At 47.3% G+C, this 12,192-nt stretch overlaps 1 pseudogene; it reads left to right on the forward strand.

The window, feature by feature from the left end:
* The first annotated feature begins 323 nt into the window (after window positions 1-323).
* Window positions 324-4,263, forward strand: LOC148055192 (uncharacterized; annotated as a pseudogene).
* The last annotated feature ends 7,929 nt before the right edge of the window (window positions 4,264-12,192 follow it).

Here is a 12,192-nt window from a genome sequence, read left to right on the forward strand (position 1 = left end):
TTTCAGAATAAATGGAATTATTACAGCTAGCTGCACATACACTCTCAAGGAGCTAATGTTATTTCTGGGTTTTAGTAAGTTTTAATAAATTTTACAAAAGGATTACAGGCTTGAGATTTGCAAAGAAAATTCAGTCTTATACAAGGTCTGAACACAATTACAGCTAGTACTGTGCATAGCACTTGAAGGACTAAAGAATACTAGTACTGCTATTTTATTGTACTTGCTTTTCATTGCAGAGTATAGGAGAGAATGCTCATGTATTTCAGCCACAGTCAACCTAAGAGCACAGCTTCTGAAAAAAAGGAAGGCTAGCTAAACTAACTTGTCCTTTGAGATATATTATCCATTTCAGGTATATGCATATACTATTTCTTTTAAACAGCATTAAAAATTATCCTTTATCCTACAATTTATATACTACTCATTTTATTATATAAGTTACAAAATTATCCTTTGAAGCTGCACTTGCACTATTTGTATACTCCAAGACAGAGCATTTGAGAACATAAGAGAAGGTGTGTATATATAAATCCTCACCTAGTCCTTTCACTAACAGAAATCTCATGACTGAAAAAGTGGGATGCAGATACATCAATATAACACAACAAATAAACTCCTACTGTAGTTAAGTTGCTTGTTCTCACCTACAAAGCAATTACACAAAAACTCTTGCAAAGTTCCCATCTGAGCGAGATGTGAACAGAGTTCCTAAAATTTCAGACACAGAAGGTGGAGGTGAGCCCCTTCTAAATGCGTTAACGTGGCTCTGCAGTTGGTGGTGTGGTTTGAAATATGAGTAGAACCAGACTTAGCTCCTGACCCCCTCTGCAAATGCCACAGTCAACTTGGGAGACATGCTGAAAGTGTATGTTCTGTTCAAAAAAACCTCTCAGTTCATCTAGCAAGTGAAATACTACTCTTCATGGGTTAAAATATGGCTTTGGAAAGAAAATAAGAAATATTGACTGTTGTGAAAGCCCAAAGATCAAGGAAAAAGAGAGAGAAAAAAATTAAAATATCAGAGAACAGGGCCTAAACATGATGCAGTCCTCATAGAACACTACCTGTGTCTGTCTTGCATTTCACTGACATTTTTAAGCTGGGGTGATGACCACCAAAATGCCATTTTCAAAGGAAGGCTGATAAAGGGAACAGGTTAGTGTGGATTCAGAGGGACAGCCTGCTAGGCAAGACAGGGATCTCAGGAAAGAGCAAGGGCTCTTTCTTGGGAGAAGAGGAAGCAATTTTAATACAACAGGACAAGTGACTACAGCATGACCCTGAACATGCAAATAGTTTGCAGGGATGTCCGCTAAGTGTAGCCTACTAGAGTCAAGAGAAACGTTGTACATCTACAAGGAAATAAAATACCTAACAAAGACTGAAATAAACATAGATAATGGTAGAGTCTGTCAGGGTTGCCCAAAGAGAAAACATTTTCCATTTCATCACACAGCTGGGTCTAACAGGAAGTTTTGTACTTTTATAAAATAACCAAAAATATGTCTTGTGAGCTGAGGCAGTCAGGATCAACACAACCAGATAAAGTGGCAACAGGGACTGCCTTTCCCACAGCTCTTGGATAAAGAAATCTAAAGGGCTGTGAAGGCGTAGACACCGACATGACAAATGATGTTATTCTACAGTGTCCGAGTGTGCACACAGGGGCACTGCTGCCTAACTGAGAATGCAACCACAGGCCTGGCAGTTGAAGAGTGGGATCTTGCAACCGTGTTTTGCACCTAGATATTTTATTCATGTTATATATAAAACAATACTGAAGTTTCTGTTTGAAAACACAGACCTTTCACTTGGATTGAGCTTTAACTAATTCTAAAGAATCACATTTGAGATGAAACGAAAATTGGTATTGGAATAAAACAAAGAACATCATTAACATTACCTGACCTGGGAAAGAAGAATGTACATTGAACTGATAGCTCAAAATGCTATCACAAAAATTTCCTGTGCTTCAAAATACCAATATTATGTAGCACATACATATTGCAGCAGTGAGTTCAAATAAAAGTATGTTATCAAAACTTATTTCCAACTTGAAAGTTTAAATTTTTACTCAGATAAACTTAACTGAACTTGATTACCTTACCCCATGTCCTGGTTTCGGCTGGGATAGAGTTAATTTTCTTCCTAGTAGCCGGTATGGGGCTGTGTTTTGGATTTAGGATGAGAATAATGTTGATAACACACTGATGGTTTAGTTGTTCCTAAGTAGTGCCTACACCAGTCAAGGACGTTTCAGCTTCGCATGCTCTGCCAGGTGCACAAGAAGCTGGGAGAGGGCACAGCCAGGACAGCTGACCCAGACTGGCCCAAGGGCTATTCCATACCATATGATGTCATGCTCAGTATATAAGCTGGAGGAGTTGGCTGGGGGGCAGCGATTGCTGCTTGGGGATGGGCTGGGCATCTGTTGGCGGGTGGTGACCAATTGCATTGTGCATCACTTGCTTTGTATATTATTATTGTATTATTATTGTTTTATTATCATTATTACTACTACTACTACTACTATTCTTTTTTATTTTACTTCAATTATTAAACTGTTCTTATCTCAATCCACGAGTTTTCTCACTTTTACCCTTCTGATTCTCTCCCCCATCCCACCAGTGGGGGGAGTGAGCGAGCAGCTACGTGAAGCTTAGTTGCTGGCTGGGGTTAAACCACGACAGTCCTTTTTGGCGCCCAACGTGGGGCACGAAGGGTTTGAGATAATAACAGATTAACCAGAGTGTATTAAGGAATTTGTATCTGTGAACAGTTGCTGGTCATAATATTGATTCATCTGTTCTTGGTATTAGTCTACCTGATCTGCACCGTGCTCTTGTTTTTGCTGTGCATGTTAAAGATTGGTGTTGGGTTTTGCAGTTTGCTGTGCTCTGCAGTGATTAGTGATGTTTTGCCTGGGAGATTTGTTATTAAAACACTGACCTTGAGTGCTATCTGGTATTTGGGTTCTGTACAAAGTCATTACTGTACTTCGGGTACCACCTCATGGAGACAATTAGCAATTATACCTCTTCCTCTGAGAGATTTTTTATGGAGGAAATACAGAATGGCACCTTCGCTGCCTTCTTCTATGATGTTTCGTCCTTCATTGCAACAACTTTTCATTATCTTGAACATCCTTGGGCAGTTAAGATACATCTATTGGTATGTCTTCAGAATATTGTTTCAGTTTTTTCTAAGGTTAATAAGCAGTTTAAGAATATCATCCAGAGATCTGCCCCAAGGCTGGATAGTTATGAGTGGCAGGGTGTGTGGGAGACTATGGGCAAATGCCTAGGACAGTGGGCACCTCCAGTGTTTTGGAACTTCACCCCTGAACAAGTGCGGAACCCTGAAAACTTAGCAGAATATTTGGAAAAAGTATGCTGTCACCCTGGCAACTCCAGAGAGACACAGATCACTGCAATGTGCTGGGGCCTGGCCCATGCCTACGGAGCCCTATTCAATACTATTCAGTACCCTCAAGGGGAACAGAAAGTCTCTGGATCTGATGACAAAATGACAGGCGCTGTGGCTACGCCAGCCCCCGCGACAGGTGCTGCAGCTATTCCAGAGAACCAGCCCGTGCCAGTATCAGTCGCCCCTATACAGAAGAAAAAATACACAAGAAAATCAGCTCGTTTAGTAAGGGCTGATGATGAACCAGGGCCATCAAGAGAGCAGGAGGAGGAAGAGGCAGAATCCATAAATGAGATGGTAACCACCTGATCCCTGTCCCTGAGTGAGCTGCGAGATATGTGAGATATGCGAAAAGGTTTTGGTCGTCGTCCAGGCGAACACATCATCACCTGGCTGCTCCGATGCTGGGATAAAGGGGCCAGTAGCCTGGAATTAGAGGGTAGGGAAGCCAAGCAGCTGGGATCCCTTTCTAGGGAAGGGGGCATTGACAAAGCGATTGGAAAAGGGGCAAAAGCCCTCAGCCTCTGGAGGCGACTCCTGTCAGGCATGAAGGAAAGGTATCCCTTCAAGGAAGATGTTATATGTCACCCAGGCAAGTGGACCACCATGGAGAGAGGTATCCAATACCTGAGGGAATTAGCCATGCTGGAGGTGATTTATAATGACCTGGACAATGAGCAGTTATCCAAAGATCCAGACGAAGTCCAGTGCACACGACCCATGTGGCGGAAGTTTGTACAGAGTGCACCATCATCACACGCAAATTCATTGGCAATAATGACCTGGAAAGATGAAGAGGGACCAACGGTGGATGAAATGGCTGGCCAACTCTGACAATAGGAAGAAAGTCTCTCTTCCTCCCTACGGGCCTGCGTCTCAGCTGTGGAGAAACTGTCCCAGAAGGTCCAGCAACTCGAAGAGGATATATCCTACTCCTCACCTGTACGGACCAGTGTCTCAGCCATTAGGAGTAAGAGTCCCTCTACTCAAGAGAGAAGATATAGTGGATACACACCACGGGGCACCCTGTGGTTTTATCTGCGTGACCATGGAGAGGACATGAGGAAGTGGGATGGAAAATCTGCCTCGACCCTAGAGGCATGGGTACGTGAGTTGCAAGGAAAAACAGCTACAAAAGGGGGTTCTCCCAGGAGAGTTGCTGCTCCAGTTTCCAGCGAGCAGTTCCCCAGACAGGATAAAAGGGCTGATTTTGTTTCCGATCCTAATAAAGGGATTTTTGATTCGCATTTACAAGAAGGGAGTAACGAATGCTATGACCAGGGCTAGAGGGGCCCTGCCTCCAGCCAGGTAGAGGAAAGGGACAACCGGGTGTACTGAACTGTGTGGATTCGATGGCCTGGCACATCAGACCCACAGGAGTAGAAGGCTTTAGTAGACACTGGTGCACAGTGTACCCTAATGTCATCAAGCTATAAAGGGGCAGAACCCATCTGTATTTCTGGAGTGACAGGGGGATCCCGACAGCTGACTGTATTGGAGGCCGAAGTGAGCCTAACCGGGAAGGAGTGGCAGAAGCACCCCATTGTGACTGGCCCAGAGGCTCCGTGCATCCTTGGCATAGAGGGTACCCTCAGGAGAGGGTATTTCAAGGACCCAAAAGGGTACCGGTGGGCTTTTGGCATAGCTGCCTTGGAGACGGAGGAAATTAAACAGCTGTCTACCCTGCCCGGTCTCTCGAAGGACCCTTCTGTTGTGAGGTTGCTGAGGGTCAAAGAACAACAGGTGCCAATCGCTACCACAACAGTGCACCGGCGGCAATATCGCACCAACAGAGACTCCCTGATTCCCATCCATAAGCTGATTCATCGACCAGAGAGCCAAGGAGTGATCAGCAAGACTCGCTCACCCTTTAACAGTCCCATATGGCAAGTGCAAAAGTCTAATGAAGAGTGGAGACTAACAGTAGACTATTGGGGCCTCAATGAAGTCACGCCGCTGCTGAGCGCTGCTGTGCCAGACATGCTAGAACTTCACTACGAATTGGAGTCAAAAGCAGCCAAGTGGTATGCCACCATTGACATAGCTAATGCGTTTTTCTCAATTCCTTTGGCAGCAGAGTGCAGGCCACAGTTTGCTTTCACTTGGAGGGGCGTCCAGTACACCTGGAATCGACTGCCCCAGGGGTGGAAACACAGCCCCACCATTTGCCATGGACTGATCCGGACTGCATTGGAACAGGGTGGGGCTCCGGAACACCTGCAATACATTGATGACATCATCGTGTTGGGCAACCTCTGCCAGGTGCACAAGAAGCTGGGAGGGAGCAGAGCCAGGACAGCTGACCCAAACTGGCCAAAGGGCTATTCCATACCGTATAACATCATGCTCAGTATTATAAACTGGGGGGAGTTGGCTGGGAGGGGGGGACTGCTGCTCTGGGACGTGCTGGGCATCGTCAGCGGGTGGTGAGCAATTGTATAGTTTATCACTTGCTTTGTATATTATTATTATTATTACTGCTACTACTACTACTATGTTACTTTATTTTATTTCAGTTATTAAACTGTCCTTATCTCAACCCATGAGTTTTCTCGCTTTTACTCTTCTGATTCTCTCCCCCATCCCACCGGGGAGGGGGGAGTGAGCGAGCAGCTGTGTGGTGCTTAGTTGCTGGCTGGGGTTAAACCATGACACCCCATAAGGAAATCATGCCTTACTTTCACTATAAGTAAGAAAAAATATTACTGAAGAGGGCTTAAAGACAACTACATATCTATAATATTATGATGGGGGTATATATCTTGAATTCAAAACTGTTATATCAGTTCTAATAAACATAGGATATGCCCCATCCTTTGTAATTTCTATTAATTATTATAATAGCATTTGACCCTCAAGGTCCCTAAGAAGCTGGGTAGACAGTTAATAGGCCAAAAACCTCCCCACATGTAGCATTCGTTACATATCAAGGCTATACCGGCGGATCTCCAGCCGACCCGGGCTGGGGAAGGAACAGTCAGCACACGCAGTGTGAGTGTTCAACTCCCCCGTTTATTGCGCAGTAGTTTACCTTTATACCCCCAGCAGTAGGCGTGTCATGTTATAAGGGGCGGAGACAAGGGAGGGTCGACCCTTAACTCTTTCCGTACAGCGCGTGATCTTCCGGTCGCCAGCCCTTATCTTACTACATTTCCCCCTCCCTTAGCTCCAGTAGCTCTGGATGTCACTGGTGAAGCTGCGCGTAAAATAATCGATATGTGGTGAGACTTCTTAATATACAACTCATAGAATACCTAATTAAGCGTAATAGACAGGGTAATAGCATAGCAAGGACAAGAACAAATAACAAGATTATGAGACCAGTTATCTATGTGGCAGCAACTGTCCCCCTTATCTCTAGTGAAGTAGGGGGTGAACAATAGACAGGTAGAGGCTTGTCCAATAGCCGGCATATACAGACACGCATCCGTTACGTTCATGAACCTTGCCCAATCCAGCCAGTAGTTCGTCGCAGCTCCCTCATTGCTCCCCCACACCATCAGGATGCATTGGGAAATGGTAACCTGTCAAGATAAGACTCAATAAATTGATTAATGTTTATACGGTCAAATATTTCGACTGGGTACCCATTCTAGCGTCCCTTTCTCGGTTTGCACACACGCATACCCACGTCCCAGACAACGGAGGGAATAAGGGCCCCTCCATTCACGGGTTTGCAGGTCCCGTACTTGAACCAAAGGGTAAGGCCCTTCGTTCTCATCGAGCCGGAAATGTGCCTGGGTTGCAGTCTGGGTTTTATAGGTGTTCCCTCGAATGGTATGATTTAAGGTAATTAGTGCCGTCATCAACAGACGCTGTGCCCGAAATAAGGGAGGGCCAAGGGGAGGGGGAACCCCTGTTTCTGGGCCTATATTCTCCCCCTCCCTTAGTCGGTCGATGTAGCAAACACTACACATCAAGGTTATCCCCCTAGATCTCCAGCCGACCCGGGCTTTATACCCCCAGCAGTAGGTGTGTCATGTTATAAGGGGCGGAGACAAGGGAGGGTCGACCCTTAACTCTTTCCGTACAGCACGTGATCTTCCGGTCGCCAGCCCTTATCTTTACTACATTTCCCCCTCCCTTAGCTCCAGTAGTTCTGGATCTTGCTGGGGAAGCTGCGTGTAAAATAATCGATATATGGTAAGACTTATACAGACACGCATCCGTTACGTTCATAGATTTTGCCCAGTCCAGCCAGTAGTTCGTCGCGGCTCCCTCATTACTCCCCCACACCATCAGGATGCATAGGGAAATGGTAACCTGTCAAGATAAGACTCAATAGATTGATTAATGTCTATACGGTCGAATATTTCGACTGGGTACCCATTCTAGCGTCCCTTTCTCGGTTTGCACACACGCATACCCACGTCCCAAGCAACGGAGGGAATAAGGGCCCCCCCATTCACGGGTTTGCAGGTCCCGTACTTGAACCAAAGGGTAAGGCCCTTCGTTCTCATCGAGCCGGAAATGTGCCTGGGTTGCAGTCTGGGTTTTATAGGTGTTCCCTCGAATGGTATGATTTAAGGTAATTAGTGCCGTCGTCAACAGACGCTGTGCCCGAAATAAGGGAGGGTCAAGGGGAGGGGGAACCCCTGTTCCTGGGCTTATCTTTTCCCCCTCCCTAAGTCGGTCGAGTAACTCTTTTAATGTGCGGTGCGCGCGTTCTACAATGCTTTGGCCCGTACTGTTATAGGGAATGCCATGACTCAACTGAATATCCCAGCGCGCGCAAAAGTCCTTTGTCTTCTTGCTGACATATGCCGCTCCATTATCTGTTTTAATTTTTTGTGGGATGCCAAGTTGCGCCATACAGTCCTGCCAATGTAAAATAACTGAGAGAGCATTTTGTTTAGCATGCATAGTCGCTAAAATAACTCCACTGCAGGTATCAACTGTGACATGCAGATACTTACGTGGATTAAAGGGTTCATAAATCGTAACATCAGACTGCCATATTTGGTTGGGCTGCAACCCTCGAGGGTTTACCCCTGCCTCCCAGAGGGGACCTTTGGAACACACAGGACAAGCAGCAATCACAGAGCGAGCATCTTGCAACGTAATGCCAGCGAGCCTAGCTAAACCGCGAGCTCCACAGTGGAGGAGCTCATGCAGGCGGAAAGCTCGCCTTAGGTTAGAAGTTTCTTCAACCGCCAGTACGCTCTTTGCTAAGCTGTCCGCTATTTCATTCCCAGCAGAAAGAAAACTCGGTATGGAACTATGACTATTAACATGGATAGGACAGACAGGAGCGGTTCTCATTTGCAGTGCGGTGAGCAACATTCCGGCAATCTCTGACGTTGCCCCAAGTGCCCATCGGCACTTCTTCAGTAACTTATATACATAGCAAGAGTCTGTGATTAGATCCAAGGCCTCTTCGGGCCATTGAGTGAGCGCCATCCATACCGCCTTGGCCTCAAGATACTGCACGGATTGCCCTTGATCTTGATAACTAATGTGGGTCCACTGACCATCCTCCTGCCATGTAACGACAGCTTTCCCAGTAATCGATGACGCGTCGGTAAAAACCGTGCGGCCTCCGGTGGGTTGTTCAACTATGGCACTAGCTGGCAAAAAATGGAGTACCTGGGTTATCTCCCCACAGGGGTGTGGTCTTAGACCTTCAATACGACCCGTAAATTCAGCTATCGCCGCTTGCAGGAGCCCCACTTGTGGAAGTACCAACTCCCACTGTGCCAAAGAACAGGGCAATGCGATGACCTCCGGGTCCTTCCCTGTTAAGTGTTGAGTTTGCCTCCGACAGCGGAGAATAAGCTGGGATAATAATGTTGGCCAAGAAATTAAAGCCGTCTTTGGTTTGCCTTGATACAACCAAGCAAAAGGCCAGCCTTTTTCACCATTATTTTGAATTAGTAAACCATGGCCAGCGGTATCGGTCATGTAAATCAGGGCAGTGACCGGTTGTTCAGGTGTAAATCGAGCGAGACCCCAATGCTGGGCTCGCTCCATAATTGTCCTAAGAATCTCCTGATGGTTTCTTGAAAGAGTCCTTGGAGCTAGGGGGGAATCTCCTCCTTTCAGGAGTTCATATAAGGTAGTCATTTCTGCCTCAGATATTGGAATAAAGTTTCTAAGCCACAATAGTTGTCCAATTAATTTTTGTGCCTCATGGAGTGTTGTCACTGTAGTCCGAATTTCAAATGATTGTGCTGTCACGCTTCGTGGCCTCAGTTGAGTACCTAAATACTTTACTGCACGCCCTACCTGTGTTTTCCGAGGCTCAATGTGTAACCCATGTCGCTCCAAACTGACTATCAGCTGCACGCGTGCCTTTTCCAGTAACTCCTCTTGGTTGGACGCCAGTAACACGTCATCCATGTAATGGAAAATGATGACCGTAGGGAAATTTTCTCGAATAGGGCGTATCGCAGCAGCTACAGCAATTTGACACAAGACTGGTGAGTTTTTCATGCCCTGGGGTAACACCTTCCATTGATATCTGGCACATGGGTGTTGATTGTTAGGCTCAGGAACAGTAAAGGCAAAGCGTACTCTATCTTCTTCATGCAAGGGAACACTAAAAAGCAATCTCTAATATCTATAACCACTATTTGATAGTCAGGTGGAATCATGGCCGGAGAAGGGAGGCCCGCTTGTAGCGGACCCATGTCTTGTATACATGCATTAACTGCGCGTAGATCATGTAGCAGTCGCCACGCTCCCGATTTTTTCTTTATCACGAAAATGGGGGTGTTCCAGGGACTTGTAGAGGGTTCGATGTGTCCTGCGTCAAGTTCTCGTTGTACCAATTGTCGAACAGCCGCCCTCTTTTCCTCTGTCAATGGCCACTGCTCTACCCACACTGGCTTATCTGTCAACCAGGTGAGTTTTAATGGGCGGACACAGGCAGTGGCCATTATGATAAATTTGTACGCAGCACTATATTCATCTTCTGCAAGCAACATCGTCCCAAGATGACAATGGGTAACTCAGCAATGACAGGGTTACACCATGCTACCCTAGCTTGTCCAGATTCCGGATCCTTCAACATAATTTGCATTGGGTTCCTGCTTTGATGCGAGGTCTGCATGCCTCCCACGCCTTGCAGCGAACCTCTCGGTTTGAGTGGCCAATCATCTGGCCATAGATGTGATGGGATTACTGTAACATCCGCTCCTGTATCTAAAAGGGCTCTTAACACGAGGCGTGGTGTTCCCCCCAACGCTGGGAGCCATGGGGTAACTATAATATCTACTTCTGGTCGTGTGGTCATGTTTAGGGTGAGTGCCACATACGGCGAGGCTCTATCCCCAGCCTCCTCTATTGCGCGCTCCCATCTCCCCAAGGCAGCTGAGTTGGATATTGCATCATTGGGACCGCAGGCGACTGTGCTGGTCCCGGGGAAGGAGAGACTCCCTGTGCCATACATTGCGCTGCTGTCGTCGGGCCTGTTGAGCTGATCACTGGGGCAGGTGGGGATGGCACGGCCCTCAGCCATCCCCTCTTCTCGTTTCCCCAGCCCGGTCTCCTTTGCTGACTCCCCGATTTGCACTGTCGAGCTCTGTGGCCTAGTCGCCCACAGCGCCAGCATCGTAGGTCTCTCTTTCCTTCCCCTGTTCCGGGGGTGTTTATTTTTCAAGGGCATTGTCGCGCCATGTGTCCTTGCCCCCCACACCTATGGCACATAAGTCGTGCGCCGCGGCAGGCCGCATGGACTGCGGCCACTACCGGTTGCATACTTTGCGCCTGTTCCTGTTCCAGCACATAACGAATCATCTGTGAAAGCGTGGTCCCTATGGGTAACTGTCTTAGCAACACTGCAGTTTGTGGGTTTGCTTGCGTACGTGCACAGTCAAGCAATATTGCCTCCTTAGCCTGCTCAGGAAGTCGAGCAACCTGGAGCGCCGCTTGCAGCCGGTCTAAAAACTTTGTGAAGGGCTCACTTAACGATTGCCGTATTTGGACCCATGGAGGCTCCCTTTTATCAAGAGCTGCGATGATGCGTATTGCTTCCTGGGCAGCTTTCGAAGATGCAGCAAAATCGCGCCCCCGCATTCGCTGAGCCTGTGCCTGAGGAGTTGCGAACTGCCCTTCACCCATCAGCTGCTCTAAAGTCACTCCTGCCATGGGATGGTTGGCCTGTTGCGCCTCAATAACAACTTGGGTGCACCGATTCCTCCACTCCTCCCTAAACAATACCATCATCGAGGGGGTCAATACGGCCCGCATCAACTGAATGATATCAAAAGGTGCAAGCGGCGTTGCAAAAACACAGTCTAATAGGACTTGGGTCTCTGGGGAATTTAATCCATGACTTTTCACCGTTGTGACCAATTCTTTCACCAACTTTGCATCTAACGGTTGCCACTCATATCCTCCACCTGGGGCTGCTCGGATAGGAAATGCTTGAATCGGAGGGGCCTGGAATCGCACTCCTTCCAAGACACAATTTTTTGCAATCATCTGCCAATCTGTCCCGTTTGCCCTCTCTTTCGGCATTCCCCCTGGCATAAGACTTTCCGCATTTGCCACCACCCCTCTCAATCGGCTGATCAATGCCTCGAGTTCCCTTGAAACCTCGTTAGTCCGTCTCGGAAGCGGGGGCGGATGAGCAACAATCGAGGATCCCTCGTCACCCCCTTCACCCTCACTGCTATCAGAGCTCATGGGGTAATCGTGTACAGGCTCCCTCCACTGTGAGGGAATACCAGTTTGATTTCCCATTGCCCTAGGGATAGGGGTTCCCTCTGGTGGCTCAGGTATCACTGGCAGTGCCGGGGGAGCCCTACCACCCCCTCGATG

Source organism: Nipponia nippon, unplaced genomic scaffold (genome assembly GCF_047370975.1).
Source record: "Nipponia nippon isolate SJK-2023a ecotype South Korea unplaced genomic scaffold, ASM4737097v1 scaffold_26, whole genome shotgun sequence".
NCBI lineage: Eukaryota > Metazoa > Chordata > Aves > Pelecaniformes > Threskiornithidae > Nipponia > Nipponia nippon.